Raw genomic sequence first — 16,452 nt, forward strand, 5'->3', positions numbered from 1 at the left:
TGCTTCATGCACAAGCATTTTAACATGTGCTACCTGCTCTGGAGCCACTGGAATTATGCAGCAATGGGGGACAAAATGATGGCGCTGTGTTGACTAAATTATGCAACAAAAAAAGGCTGCAGCGTAATGCAATATATTTTCTTATACTTTATTATTTCGACATTTTTACACATGTTAAGTCTCAGCAAAGAATTATCCTCCTTAGTATCAGTATAACATACAAATGCAGCAGTGAGAAAGGTGATCAGTCAACCTTTGCAAAGGGTCATCCACTTTGCAGCAACTCAAGTCACATTTTTTAGTAACTTTTTCTCCATTTGAGCTACAAAAATGATTAGTTAAAACTGTAAGAATATGCAGTAGATGATGTGACAAATATGACAGAGCCATAATTATATAAAAAACATATGCAAACTAGGATACTTTGCCATTCATGTTTGAACTGCTCTTGTGGAAGAAGGGCGGAGAAGTGCTAATGAGAGAAACTGCATGGCTTGGAGACAAATGGCTTGTGATTCCACTTTCAAGCGTATTTGGGACATTGTGTGATTGGAAATATATTCCACTTTGTTAATGTATTTAAATGCCAATAACTCCTATTATACCTTAAATAATCAAGTGTATCCATTGGTTGAATTAAATAACAGAAAAAGCTGTCACTGGTCGGTGAAATGCCAAAGAAATACAAAAAATTGGGATGTTTGGCACATTCTGGCCACACCTCTGACTCCGCCCACTGATCCAATCCTTGGGTTATCTCCACACTCAGAGTCACCGCCCACAGTTCCCCTACTTTTTTTCCCCCACTTCGACCACTGGGCACAATCATGGACTTGAAACAATGCAGCAAGGAGATGTATATCTACTCTGTGTGGTGAGGAATTGTAATCTCCGGGGGCCAGATGTAGGTCACCAAATACAGGTCGGTAACGGCAGATTTCGGCCGTTACCGACCGGTATTTGGTGATTGAGATGTAGGGGGCCTTGAATTTACCGATTCGGTATATTTACAGAATCGGTAAATTTACAGATTCTGTAAATTACCAAATTGGTAAATATAACGAATCTCACATTTGTGATGTAGGTGGCACTGAAAACAGTGCCACCGGCCCTTAAGAATTTGTTATTTACCATGACATACTATGTCATGGTAAATAACAAATTCCTGTGTACATGCACATCTGTGCATGTACACCTGTGCCATGTGGCACACATACATGCCCTAAGGGAATACATGCCCCTTAGGGCATGTATGTGTGCCACATGGCACACAAGCCAGAATCAGGGGTGCAACAGGGTGTCAAAGTGACACCCTGTCCCCCTTGCAAAATCGGTATTTTTACTGAATCGGTATTTACCGATTCGGTAATTGACATTGATTCCTATGGGCCTCAAGGCCCATAGGAATCATTGCCAATTACAGAATTGGTAAATACAGATTCATTAATTACCGAATCATACCGATTCGGTAATTAATTCGGTAAAATTACCTACATCCCGATTGCCAGTTCTTAAATACCGAATCGGTATGATTCGGTATTTAAGAATCGGTAATCTGGGATTACCTACATCGGGGCCCAGAAGTTTAACTCTTCATCACCCTGGGATTATGCTCTCTTGTGCGCATTCTGTCTTTCTCGTTCTCCTCTCTCTCTCTCTCTCTGCCTCTCCTCTTCCTTCTCTGCCTCTCTCCCTCACTCTATTCCTCTCCTCCTTCTCATGTTCTCATCCTTTATTTATCTCGCACTTTCTCTCTCCATCTCTGTATCCTCTCCCCGTGTCTCTTTTTTGCTCTCTGTGGCAGTGTCTGTCTAAAGCACACATTTAATTAAGGTGTTAAGAATATCGTAACATTTACATCCAGAAAGTCAGAGTAGAAATATTTTTTCCTTTAAGGGCAATAAAAAGTGTTATTTAAATCTATTTCCCTTGAAAACATTAACATTTCTAATATTGAAAAGTCTTTTCTCCTAATGGAAATTAAATGTTAATGTTTCTGATCAAAGCTTGTACTTTCAAAACGCTCCAGAGCTGTGTAGCTGCAATACAGATTCCATATGCTTTTCCCATCTGTTTCCCATACGTTTCTGACAGCCTGCTGTAAATCGTGTAGACAACTTGTCCCAAATGGAGCTAATCACCTCGGACACCGACCCTTATTCCTTACAAACTTGCCTCAGTATTTCAATCTGCCACAGACCGTCTCAAAGCTCTCCCTGAAATGCCCCTTGACCGGTCTTGATGTTCTGCTCGCTCGGTTAAAAGACAACGATTCGAACAGCTAAACATGTCAAGGCTGACTCAGGAACTACGGGGCATGTGTTTGCCAAGGACAACTGTCTGGCTTGTCAGGAGAGGAGCAGTAACTCATTTGCCTGGCCAGTTTTGCATGATTTTCTTGTCTGATTGGCACTTCTTAATGCCGCCTGTTGGGTACTGCTTTGAGACACTTTCTTAAGATTAGGTGTCTGGGGAAGAAGTATCCCTTGTGTCCGATAACTCTTTTTATGGTGTATAATCTATCTTCTGCAGATTCTTCACCCCTCCCCTTCTCTCCTTTTGAGGTTGGGCCAGTACTAGAAAGGTTCTGTTGTAGGTTCGGGTTGATACTTACATCTGTCTACTTTCCCCCTCCTTAGGCTTTGGTTGGCCGCCAGTAAAAAAAACAAGCATTAGCATAGCCAATAGGTCTCGCCTTTGGGACCTTGTAAGTGTTTAGCCATGTAACAGTTGATGTTGATGCATCAAGGATATTGTGCTGCATACCTAAATACTTATAGGGTCCCAAAAGCGAGACCTATTGGCTATGCCAATACTTGTTGCTTCTTGGGATCCCTGAGACTGCTCGTGCCCCTGTATGCATGGCTCATGCTGGAAATAAGTGAGGCGGGTCTCCGGCACCGTCTGCTCCCCTAGCCCCTTGCCGGCCCCTCCTCCTTCTCCCAAGTTCTTGGCAACGTGGTTAATCATTTACTAGGGGACGTTTTTAGGACTTTGGGATGACGGAGGGGAATGTGCAGGCACCAGGCAGGAATTTTGAAAGGATTCCCTGCCTAGGACTGACAAATCATCCACTATAGGTGTAAATTTGTGTGGGATGACGCCTACGTGGGATAAGATGGACAAAATATTAGCAGCTATTGACGAGTCTCGAGAAGCATTTGAGGACAAATTTGACATAAGATGTCCAAAAAAGATCACTGCAAATACACAAGCTATAGAGGAACTACAACCTTCTACACATGTGGTTAACTCAAGACACCATGGAAAGTCTGTGTGTTGCTGAAAGTAAACTTGACGATGCTCAGGGCCGCTCATTCCGCAACATTTGCATTTTTGGCCTCCAGGAGATAGTAGAGAGAGTGGACCCTGTAGCATTTTTAGAACATTGGATTGCAGCTCTGTTACAGGGAGGATTGCTGCCAAACACCAGTAGACCCTGCCGCTTATGTTCATTTGTCGCATCAGGAAGAATTGGCTATACCATCGAAAGACCACTGAAGCAACCTCTCATGTTTTTTAAAATAAAAATTTTGCAAAGTTTAAAAGAGAAGTAATGATTCGACGATGCACTAAACATTGCAACTTGCACATCTTGAATAAGAACACAGATGTATTATTTTATGAACTAACACTAACCAACTTATTACGGGTGAGCGTCGGTAAACTCTGTTACGCCCCTGCCTCTGACAGAGTGCGGAGTGAGAAAAACTCTGAAAACTCCAAGGGCAGAGCAGAGTTCACCGCCTACCCCTAGTTTTATATGAAGTGCAGACAAACACAAGCCATTCCCTGCCTATCCTTAAGAAACACTGCTGCAGACTTGTTGTTAAAGGACATCAGTGATGTAAACCAATAATGTTATATGTATGGTCATGGGAACAGAGCTCTCATATTACTTAGTCATGTACATAGACCACCCATTGCAGGTGTTCTTTGTGAAATCTGGGACTTGTAATCCTGATTTTCAAATAATGGTTTACACAGGTCTATGCATCTTTTCATTCCACAAAAAAACCTGGACTGGACAAGTTACGGACGCATGGAAAGATGAAACTTGAGTTGTCTATAGAATGCCATTTGTTATGCCAGTGTATGTGGCATCATGAGCAGGGAATGTCATAAGCAGGGGACATTGAGAGGAGGAAGAAGGGACGGGTTTTAGAATTAATAACTGCACAGTTTCTGGAGCTTTTGGACAATTAAAAAAATATTTTATTATTAAAAGGTGTTAAAACAATACACTTCATGCTCTAGTATTCCACTGAAATGTAATTGACTAAAAGCTACTTGCACTTTTTCTGCATGGTCACCCATATTTTTCACCTTTTTCTGGATCCTATTTTTGCAGTACTTAGAAATATGTGCACTTTACCCCTGCTAAGCAGGAGTAAAGTGTCTGTGCTCCCCCTTTAAACATATTGAAATTGGTTTAAACACGATTAGTGCAATTAGGTTTCTCATAAGACCACACTATATTGTGCAGAACTACACCCCTGGCATGGAAACTTAAGTTAATATTATGCCTAGGTTATGCGGAGCTTACGGAGTTCGGAAAAACACCACTCCACAAAGGCGGCTATTTTCCGGAAATACTCAGCTGATCAGTGGCAACTGGACCTGAACTGGACTTTGGTTTTGGCCTCTACCTGGAACCCAGAGAGTCTCTACGTACCTTCCAAAAGATGTCCTAGGGGCTTTTGAAGTGTATCTCTGTGGTTGTTTGGGACCAGAAGAAGTTTAGAAATTTTGAAAATTATTCTTCCAGAGCTTAAGGAATACTTGTCAGCAAAATATCCCAAAAGCAGTTCCACAGCTTCAACTTCATCCTGATCAAGGCTTACAGCACCTCCAAAAAACGACTCAGGGGCCTATGACGATGCGGTCGTAAAAGGCCCGACCCTTGGTTGCAGCCTTTCCGACCGCATCATAATTTGCCTGTTGAACTCCTTTCCAAACGCCTCATTACAATGGCGGTGGTCGGAAAGGAATCTGACGGTCATTCTGACTGGCTTCCAATGGGCTCGGAGAGCCCGTCGGCCAGTCAGAATGAAGCCTGTAAACCAAACGCCTGCTCTTTCTGCCCTTGGGATTATGATGTCGGGTTTTGGAAGCCTTTCCGTGCCGGCCTTTCCGAATCAGAAAGGCTATTGGAACTCGCATTTTGGGGCCCACATCAGGGCCCCCCTTGGGTGCACGGCCTTCAGTTGGAGTCCGGGTTCCCCCCTGATGATCCCGGCACCCCGTGGCAGGCTCCTTATGGTGCCTGCCACGGGGTGCAGGGATGAACTGCACCTTCCACTTTACAATTGGAGCATGCATTCCGGGCGGTTTACGGCCAGTATGCATGCTCCCATTGTTAAATGTAGGATTGAGACCAAACAGTGTTCGGTCGCATCCTAATGGGCCGGTCGGGACTGCTGACCAGGTGTCGGTTGGTCCCATGACCGAGACAATGTCAGGTGGAAGCATCTCTCTGCCCGATATCATAATCAGCCCCATAATCTCATTCTGCTTTGGTACTTAGAAATTTTCTGTGAGAAATCTCCAAAGCTCTGGTGCTCCAACAGGACCATTCTACTTCAAGTTTCCGGCCTTCAGTTTCATGGCGGCATTCTGCTCAGGGAGGATTTTTCTTCTAAAATGTGACCAAGTCTGCACATGGACCTAGAAGAAATGTCAAAGTTTTTCTTCAAAAAAGTTTCAATGTTCCTTTCTGAAGTGGGAGTTAAAAACCTTTTTGTGATTTTTGAATTCCATGTTTTTGACCCGGACCAATCCACTTGTTGTATCTGAGAGGACTCCATTGTGTTCAGCTTCAAATCACGCCTAGGTCCTGCTCTGCTTAGTCAGACCGTAATTGGCTCTTTGTGCTTTTGGCACTATTTCCACTTAACGATTTAAAAATTCATACCTCTAGTTCCCTTTATTAGATTTTAGTTTTCTTTGTGTAATTTTGTTTCTTACATTTTTATCTATATTTCTAATTCAGTTTTGGATTTTTTTTATTGTTTGGTGGTTTTACTTTATTACTGTTTTGATACTGCATAAATACTCTACAAACTGCCCAAAGTTAAGCTTGTTTGCACCATAGCTAACAAGGGGTTTGAGCTCAGGTTAATTAATTTACTTTCAAGGTTCACCCTAACAAGAAGTGTTATTATTCCTTGAGATGGGCAGTCTCCCATCTCGGATAATAATCCACGCTCTTACACTACTGATACAGTTACTAACGAAAATACAACAGCAGAAACTATATGAATGTACTGCTTCTAACTAAAGACACAAAATATTAATTTGGTTGCACTGTCAACATAAATTCGGTGACAAAACATCTGCAGCATCAGGTTACCTATGCGGATATATGAGATCTCATAGAATAAGAAAAGAAAATGTCGCATTTGAGTTTTTGTGGAAGGGGTGTTCTAAGCCATGGATGCTGAGCTCAGACATCTTCATTGCTGTGTAAAGTTTTCCTAGAGTCGGCCAAAAGTTAGAGAGCAAGAGCCCGCTTTTCAAATTAACAGTTATAAAAATGTGTAATATTTTAATTTAAATAACATTCACTAGAAATAGCTCAAATGTATTTGGTAACAGGCTTAACTGGCCATAAGAGGGCGCTCCAGGATTATTCAGTAGAACCAAATATATCTAAACTGTAATTCGCTTGAACACTTTTAAAGCACAGCCAGTTTTAACCGCTTTTCCTGCACATATCAATGACGCCCATTGGACACAGTCGAGTCCTCGTGCTCACCAAAGAAAGCCCGGCTCCTATTTTAAATGGGACTTCGTGGTCGCACCTGCTCCTCTTTAGAAACGCATCCGCTCTTCCCGATCGGACCTTCATCTCTTCAGAAAAGTGCGACATTCTGTGAAAATGTCGCCTTCCTTCCTTTCAGTTTTTATCAAAGACTTCCCCCTCTTCATGGTGTACCTCTAAATGAAATGTCCTTTACAAATGCCATCTGCTTGTTAAAATATGCACCTGTTATCTGTGAAAGGCAGTTGGAAGTGGGACTAAACGAGTGCTGAGCGCTGCTAGTTTGTACTAAAATGTTATTTCACGCGATATTTCTCAGTACAGGGGTGTTATGTTCGTACTTTTTTCATGCACAAGTCAGTGCTGCAAATTGCTTTTGTCCTACTCATAAAGCTGATCGCATTTGTAAAATTGATTTATATGTGCATATAGCTCCTTGTATGAGCGTAAAGATAAAAACGGGCAGGGGAGGCAATCAGTTCCTTTGCAGAAAGGTAAAGCTCACACCTCTAAAATAAATAGGGGTGTAGAAGACGGGAAACAGGGATAAATGCTTTGTCCGTGGAGATAAAAACGGAAAAAGTTAACACGTGCTTTTGCACTTGCATTTTTCTCTCCTGCAAAAAATATGTGTTTACCTTTTTTCCTTCGGATCTCACGCCTGTTCCAGTTTACGCCTGGACGACTGCTGCAGTTTTCCACAAGCCTGTTTTCCACAGTCTGTATCCGTATAAGGTAGTAAGACTGCAGGTGCAGAGTTACAACTTTGTTGTAACTTTTTCTGTGAATAGAGAACAATGAGGCATATTCACAAGGTGCTATCGCCGAATTAACCGCACTTTTGCGCAGCCAAAGTCATGATAAATTTACCCCACCATTCACAAGCTGGTGCTAACAGCTTACAGCACCAGTTTTCCAACGATAGCAGCCGCAAAAATCATCGCCACAGAGGACCAACGCAACTATGGCTAATGAGATGCAAAGTAGGCATTCCCGTGACAAAACCCGCAACAACACAATACCTCAACATTCACAACGACCGGACAGATCGGGACAAGAACACAAAATATGCGATAAGGCGCGTTAGCAGCAGGAAATTTACACCTGCTCCGACCTGGTGTAAAGTCGGACAGCAGCCTTCACCACAGTAGAGAGCAGAGCCCAGGGCGCCATTTGAAGAGCAACAGATGCCATGGAGCAACTGAACATGCAGCCCAACACCCAAACGGTCCACAACACCCACCCGGCAATCCCCCGACCACCACAGAGGCAGCGCAGACAAAGACAGCGGCCCCCCAGGAAATGCACCTGCCTCACAGGCACAACATCTGACAATGTCACTGTCCACTACAGACTGAACAGGATAACCATCCTACGCATCCTGGCCGTCTTCGCCCCAACAGGCCAACGGCAGCAACACAGCAGACAACCAACATCTCACCCCACACCAAGCTGCTTGCTGTGCTGCACCTGTTGACCCCTGCAAAAACAACAGTTGATGGACAGAATGCAGAACAATGTCATACATTCACCCCAGTACAGAGATCTGGGCCTAAATCCATTGTTTTTTTTGCTCACCACACCACCCCAGTTCAGACATGGCCATATGCAAATCAGCCTTGACCCTGTGCCTTATGGGAACAGTCCAGCCCGAACTACCAAGCCATGTCTTCCCTGGACCGGAATCAAGCATCCTAGGACCGATTTCTGGCTATCAGCCGCCTTCAGCCAGGATAGCTTGACTCCAGTGGCGTGGAGAGCACGGGACTCACGTCTGAGCATACCCGTCCCACTCGGGGTGACAAATGCAAAAACAAAAGTTGATGGATAGAATGCAGAACAATGTCATACATTCACCCCACTACAGAGATCTGGGCCTAAATCCATCGTTTTTTTCTCACCTCACCACCCCAGTTCACACATGGCCATATGGCCGTCTTCAGCCAGGATAGCTGTTGGCCCCTGGCACACCCCAACCAACACCTGCCAGAGTCGGCAGCGTCTCACAGCCTGCCACATCCAAGTCCCCACACCTGTCCTGGATATCACCATACCGTACGGCCAACACAATGTGCAGGAAACGCTGGAGACCAAGCAAGGACCATACACCATAGCCGGATGCAGGCATGTGTTGTGGGCAATCCAATACATACATGTCCCACCTGTGCCCCCTGGTGACACAGCACACAATCAGAGCAACAGGAAGCACACGTCACACATCAATGTGCAGACAACATCAGAACACCGTGGGACCTACACCAATGTCGCCTCCAAATACACAGCCAGTGTGCATGATTCGTTCATACTCCGACAGTGCATCAGCAACCAGACTTCCCAGGATGGGACCAAGGGAAATGCACAGCCCCTTGGCAAGTTCCCAATTAACACCCCACTCATCTCAACTCCACAACCATGCAATACACAACTCTGGCAATGCACACGTCACAAGTTCACAACCAACATGCACAACAACATGCCCACCCACCAGACACGATAGAACAACTTACAATGGTAACCTGGGAAAACTGTGGACATGACCAATCAACAGCATGGCATCTCAGCCACACAATAGACGAATGTGGGGAGAGGAGGCAACCAGGCATGTGTGAAGGATGCAGTAGAACCCTGATTGGGAACGTACACAATTGCAAGAGTGATGGAGGAGTGCTGGACAGACCGCAGTATGCAGAATACACCCATATCCATGGCGACAGACACCTCTGGTGTATGGAGTGTAGTGGACAGTGGACACAGCCATTTCACCCCAGCCAGTGGGGGTCCTTGCGGACATGTTGCCTGTTATACCCCGTAAGTGTGAGCAGAGTGGAATGGCCCAGCGTACGCCAGGCCAGCATAGGGGTGTGAGTAAAAAGCACGTAGCCCTGGGTGTGGTCCTCTTTGGGAAAGCCCAACATCTCAGCCAGGGTGGTGCCTCCCACCCTGCCACGAGGCCGATGCCGTCTTAGTTAGCATAGTTGCCTGAGATTCTGTGCACCTGCCATACCCCGGCCTGCTGGCCACGAACCTGCCAGGCCCGAGCCTACGCAGCCAGGCCACACTGATCTGCATCTGACATCGGCGTGTGTCATGGAGGGCCCACCACATGCCTGTGTAAGCACCAAGCCCGAGGCCCGCGGCCCGGCTAGCCTTTCAGGCCACCACTGTCACCTACCCATGATCCCTTGCAGACCTCAAACTTTGTAAAAAACACATTTTCCTCACATTTCAGTGATGGAAATTTCTGGAATCTGCTGGGAGCCACAAACTACCGCCCATTCAGCACTCCTGCAAGTCTTCCGATAAAAATGGTACCTCACTTTGACAGGAAATGGTTTAAAGCGTACAATGGAGACTTCAAAATGATCAATCACAAAAAGACCTTGTTTTGCGAGTGAGTCACCTGCGTTTTTGGTCTCTGTCTCGGCAACCATCTAGGGAAACCTACCAAACCCAGACATTTCTTAAAACTAGACACCCGGGGAAGTCCAATGAGGCGTGGCTTGTGTGGATCCCCCCAATGCTTTCGTACCCAGAATCCCCTGCAAACCTCAAATTTTGCTTAAAAAATCTAGCAAGACTGCCCAATATTTTTGAGGGGGGCATCCCTACACAATGTAAAAATAGTCCCTGGTATCTAGTGGGTTTTCGGTTTGCGAGCTGAAAAAAGCTTTGTACATCTGGCCCATGGTGCTAAATTGTCTATTTGAGTTGTATATAGCATTGGGAACTATTTGCTTTAAGGTGCATATTTTCCCCTCAATTTGTGCTTATTTTTCTTCATAGTGTATTTTTAAAACTTAAGTAAACGTGGCGATTCATCCTTCTTTGTAATACTCTGCACATTCCACACTGACATGCGGTTTATCAGAAAATGGTGCCCTGAGAAATCCCCATATCACATCTTATGATGCACTTGTCATGTCATATCTTATGGTGCACTTTAAAATGCAGGAGTGAGGACCACTGGCGTAACAAAAAGTGAGGGGGCCTCCCTGCCCGGTACTTAGTGGGGCCCCCCCGGGTTCAATCAGGAGCTCTCCCGGCCAGAGTTCAGTGCCGAGGGGGCCCCTTGGAACTAGGGGCCCCCCGCACCGCATGGGCTGCAGGGGTCTGTGTTACGCCCCTGGTGAGGACGAATTTAAGGGTGTTATTAAGATATGAGTTATGAATAGTATACATAACAATGCATCTACAATCAATTTCACATGTGTATACTGACATGAATCTATTGCAATGAATTTGCTATGACATGCTAAAATGTGTTTTCCTGGCTTATACTAACTAGGCCGCAGTTAGGCCATGATGCCATCATGTCCAAATTGGATGCCAAATTATGTTTATTCTTTGTGTTATTGCTGAATGTAGTCAAGCAATTGTGATTTGTTTATTTCCGAATTACACTTCTCTCGAAGAAGTTTCTCTAGCATACTGTAACAGTTTCTCAAGGATCTGCTTGCATGCAGTATTGCAATAATTCACAATTGTTCACTGTTGTTTATGTAACAAGTTTGTCCTGAAACCTCAAGATGATATTAGGTGAGAAGGGGCTGAATCAATATATTTATGTAGTGGGGTAGTGCTAAGTTGGTAGGGCTGTACGACGTGTTAAAATTCTGCATGCTGATTTGTTGAAAATGTGTTTAGTTACTCACACCACAGTAATTTTGCGATCAAAAGTTCCCCTATGAAGAAATTGGCTATATAAACCGTTGAATTTGGGTCTGAGGCAGAACTCTATTGATCTTTTTAGTTCTCTAATAAGGATGCTGTCCGATTTCCTGTTAATTTTGCAACACACTTGGCAATTGCCATTTCCCTTATTTTGCCACAATTCTGTATTATTCTGCCTTAATTGCCTTTATGGTAATTGACTTCTACATAACTCAGCAGCTTCTGAATTTTTCTATTTCTGTATTTTACTTTTGAATTCTTATTAAACCTTCATGGTTTTTCTAAATGATGCCCTAGAACTTACCTTTTGAGACAGTTCTTACATATTAAACTGTATTTCTGAGATATTGTTTTGTACCTTATCTCCAGGACATATGCACCCTGAAGCGGACTTGGGGAGTAAGTTCAATTGCCTTCCACCCTGTACCTCTGTCATGGTTTTATTGTGTTAACTTTCACACTATTTGCTGCTCTGTTCCTGGCTCATTTGGGTGCTAATCGTGCCATTCTTTTAACATTCTGATTTGCTCTTATCGGACGGACTATTACTTACCTTGTTCTTGTGAAGCTTTTTTGTTTCTCTTCACTTTCCCTGACTCTACGGTCTGCCGCGGGGCTCCCCGTTTGAGCGGAAAGAGCCCTAGAAACAATTTCTCCTGTTGCTCTCTGTTTCTTAATATATCCTAGCTAGATACCATTTTTTGGTTAGCAGTCTAGTTCTTTCACCGCTTCTACCCCCTTCCGGTTCCGGTGAAGGGGGCATATTAATCAGGTGCTTCCCCGAGCCCGCAGCAGACGTGTGCAGCAGGTGCGCCTCTGGCGCACCAAAGCCCAGCACGTCTGCGCCCGTCCGCAACAGGCCGGCGCCAGGGGCCAGGCATGCGGTAAGTTCTTTAAAAAAATAGTATCTACCAGATAATTAGGTATTTGGGGGCTCAATTACTTGCACTATGACCCAAATCCCCATTTAGGAAGTGTAAACCTAGTATAAACCTAACTAATGGGGAGACTGACTACTGCCAATTGTGCAATTTTCATCCCATTAATGGTTAATGGTCTGGCCTCCTTTCTGGCTTCTTTAGACTGGCCACAGGTGTTGGGAAATGCAGAGATGCATATCCATGGTCCCCCGACAACCAGCAGATCTTCTGTCCTTAAGGGGGCACTGATTAATGCCCGCTCCATGATCATGCATAAGACAGAAATCGCTCTAACTATTACTATGCTTGATCTGGACTGCCTTTTTATTACTGAAACCTGGGCTACAGAACACACTATGCCTGACCTGACCGTTGCTGTTCCCCCAGGCTACACTATTCTTAGACATGACCGTTCCCGCAGAATGGGTGGCGGCCTAGCCTTTGTGGGTAAAGACTTTCTTAACTGTACCCTCACCCCGCAGTTGGGAGCTCCGGGTTCGCTTCTAGAAGCGGGCACTTTTTGCATTAAATCCGGAGGAGACGGTAGCTTCTCAGTCCTGCTGGTCTATCGCCCTCCAGATTTTAGAACCCTATGCTATTATGACAAATTATACAATTCTTGGGGGCTTCAACTACCATCTTGATTGTAACCTGAACACGGATTCAGTACACCTTCTTGATCTCATGAAATCCATGGGTTTCGAGCAACTTATTCACTCCCCCACACATAGGGCCGGCCATACTCTGGATGGCATTTTTGTCAACCACAGCTATCTCAAGTTCAAAACCCTTTTGCTTCTTACCTGGGCTGACCATGAGCTGGTTGAGTTCTTATCACTTTTCCCTCTTGTACTAAGGTCACGTCTAATTTGCCTCCCAAATTCATTGTTAGCCGAAAAATGCAAAAGGTCACGGCCACGGACTGGAGGAAGGCTCTGACCTCAACCTCGGCCAGTAGTCCTACTGCTTATCCTACAATGGCTAAGGGTTTCCGTGATTGGATTACCAAGGCACTGGACACTGTCGCTCATGTTAAATGCTGTACCACTAAGACAGCCAAACCCTCAGCCCCGTGGTTCTCTAATGAACTTAGAACTCTTACGCAGCTCTGTCGCAAGCGAGAACGGAAGTGGCGGGCAGCCCCCTGTTTATGGGAAAAAGTGATACAGTGATCCTTGGTGAAGGATTATTAGCATGCCACCTTCCAGGCGTAATCCCAGTATTTTACTGACAAAATTAGGTCTGCTGATAACTCATCTAGCATGCTTTTTAAAGTTATCAAAGAAATTACAGAACCCCCAGGAGTTCCACTACTCAATCCTACCCACGACTTTTGCGATGACATAGCTCTTCATTTTCAGCAGAAAGTCCTGAAAATTTTTTACAAATTCTCCTCCTCTGAGGAAAGTAAGCCTGCAACAGATTGCACTTTGGCAGCCTTGCCTACTACTCCTAACCTGGCACGGTTTCCAGCTATTGCAGTCTTGCGTACTATGGAACTCCTACTTGGTCTCAAATCTGGGTCCCCTATTGATCCTTGTAGAGTCTCCACACTTAAGCTGGTGCCCGATCCCATAGCAGTCTTTGTGCAAAATGTATAATAACATTCTTCTATCTGGACAATATCCAAACATCTGGAAGGAAGCCACTGTCTCACTCCTCCTTAAGAAGCCTAATGCTGATCCCTCAGAATTGAAGAACTATGGGCCTATTTCTCTTCATGTTTCTCTTTATGTTCACATTACTTTCAGTTTGAGTACTGTGCCATCATTACATTAATTGATTTGTATCTCCTTAGAACACAGTGTTTAATTTGTGAAAAAGGAAGTGCCAGGGCATTCATCAGGAGACCACTGCAGCTTGCACCACACATTGCCCCTGCCATGCTGCCAATGACAGTACCAACACAACTACTAACCATCACACTCCTACAGGTGTAGCAACTCTGACTATTTCAGTCCCCCAAAGCATTAAGAAAGGCTTGCACGGCAGGTAATAGTCATTTTTAATGTGCATTGAATTAATAATCAACTGTTGTTCTGATCACCTCTACATTAACAGGACAGCACCACCTTGTGGCAGACTGTCACACACGCCGGTTCTAACAATTAAGTGTTGGTGCGGAGCACCGAAAACCACAGGCTCAAATTAGGCACTGTCAGTATGTCAGGGTCACATTAGTGCGTTGACATTCATTCTTCCCCCCATCCTGAGAACAATGTGAATATTGAACTAAGAGTTCAGTCAGTTGTTATGTGCATCCTCTGGGTGGCCTGAGTTCATATTACACATGAACAACATTATAATTTTTCAATTCAAACACAGGAGAGGATTTTATAAAGCACACATCCTGAAATCATATATTTCGAGGTTCTATTGTATGTGATCTTTGAGAAAAAGGAGGAAAAGTGAAACAATTGCCTAGGATCGCATAATTTGGTAAAGAGGGGAACACAGGATTAATACCAGGTTTTCCGGTTTCACATTGTGCAGTACAGTCAAAACTGCAAAGCTTAGGCTAACCATGAAAGACCGCCCCAGCCTGGGCAAGCATCAGGTCACCATTGCACAGAAGAGACTCAAAAACACAAAAACCAGCATCCGGTCTGAAGAGTCCAAGGGGAGTTGTTGTGCGCCAGGTCATTGTACAAGCCAGACCTGTGGACCATACACTGGTCTGGTCAGTGAAACAACTGGTCAAAGAACTCAACCGAGTGGTGCTTGCGTACAGGCAGGTGGACAAGGCTCTTAAGTCCCCAAAACCAGTCTGAGACTGATCCTGCCATGTGTGAGCATACTAGAGAAAGAAGTTTTACTTTTGGTGAAAGAGGCATGGGAGAATCCTGCATCCCATGGGTTCCAACATAGGGTTTTGATGAGGAGGAGCAATGCTAGATGGAATGAGGCTAACTGATGGAAGTGTTGCACTTCAGCAACACCTTGCCCAACTCAGGATGGATGAGCGCTAGCATCAATGATGGACCATCTTCAAATACCTCATGGATGTAGGAAGACATCCAGACCGTGTGTTAAGTACAAGTTTGAGGTAAACATCCAGATTGCAGTATCACCCTATAAAAGCATCCTGAATTGATCCGGGGCCACCTGTCACTTTCCCGCTGGTCTAAGAACTTTGAATACAACAAACATTACCTTCTTGAAGACTCTTTACATATCACACACAGACACAGGACTTCCTACAGCCTTCCCATCCCTTCTGGTCCTCATCACAGGACATCCTGTCTGTACAGTTTTGCCCTTCTAGAAAGATTCATGGTGCAGGATGAAGTACGAGAGGAGGAGTGATGAACATGCGTGCCCTATCTATGCATACTGAGGACCTCTTACCCACGCCACACTACGGGCCGCGCCTCCTTCCCTCTCTCACTGTTAGCAAAGGCATACACCCTACTCCTTTTTATATAATTGCCGGACACCGTAACCCCGCCTCACCCCAGGGGTACAGACATGCCCCAGTCATTTCCTACTATTACGCTTCTACGTGCAGGAATTCATGCACGCTTCCATGCACGATTCATCATACGCCTGAGCTTACAGATAGGTGTTTTGTTAGCAAGAGGGTTTGGGGGAAGTTATTGGCAAGGGTACCACAGCATTGAAGGAATGCGGAGACAAACTCAAATGCACTAGTCTTGTGCCGTTTTAGTTTGTCTCTGCATTCCTTCAATTTCGCTGTCACTTTTGTAAAAACCGCTGCATTTTTACAAAAGTGCCGATTTCGTGGCAAATCGCGTAATCGCAAAATCGCGAAATCCTGGAGGGTCTTATAATACACTGGATGCAGGATAATTCTCTTAAAATTAATACGGAGAAAACCAAAGTTCCGGTTTTCTGCACTCAGCCCCTAATCTGGTCTGCCGCCTGGTGGCCTGATTTCTGTGGCCCTCTTACTGTCCCGGTAACAACAGCCAAAAACCTAGGAGTCATTTTTGACAAGGGGCTGGCTTTCGACACACAGGTGAACCGTATGGTTAGCACCTGTTTTCATATTCTTAAAATGCTTAAGAAAGTGTTGCCTTACATTCCCCTAGATCTTCATCGACCCACTATCATGGCCTTAGTCACCTCACGGCTTGA

At 44.7% G+C, this 16,452-nt stretch overlaps 1 long non-coding RNA gene across 1 annotated transcript in view; it reads right to left on the reverse strand.

Annotated features, from left to right (window-relative positions):
* LOC144819328 (uncharacterized) overlaps nucleotides 1-16,452 on the reverse strand; it is a 114,952-nt gene that overhangs the window by 78,015 nt on the left and 20,485 nt on the right. Inside the window, exon 2 of the long non-coding RNA XR_013607295.1 lies at nucleotides 7,402-7,544. This is a non-coding gene — a long non-coding RNA (uncharacterized LOC144819328). The remainder of the gene's footprint in view (nucleotides 1-7,401; nucleotides 7,545-16,452) is intronic.

The sequence above is a fragment of the Lissotriton helveticus genome, chromosome 2_1 (genome assembly GCF_964261635.1).
Source record: "Lissotriton helveticus chromosome 2_1, aLisHel1.1, whole genome shotgun sequence".
In the NCBI taxonomy this organism is placed as follows: Eukaryota; Metazoa; Chordata; class Amphibia; order Caudata; family Salamandridae; genus Lissotriton; species Lissotriton helveticus.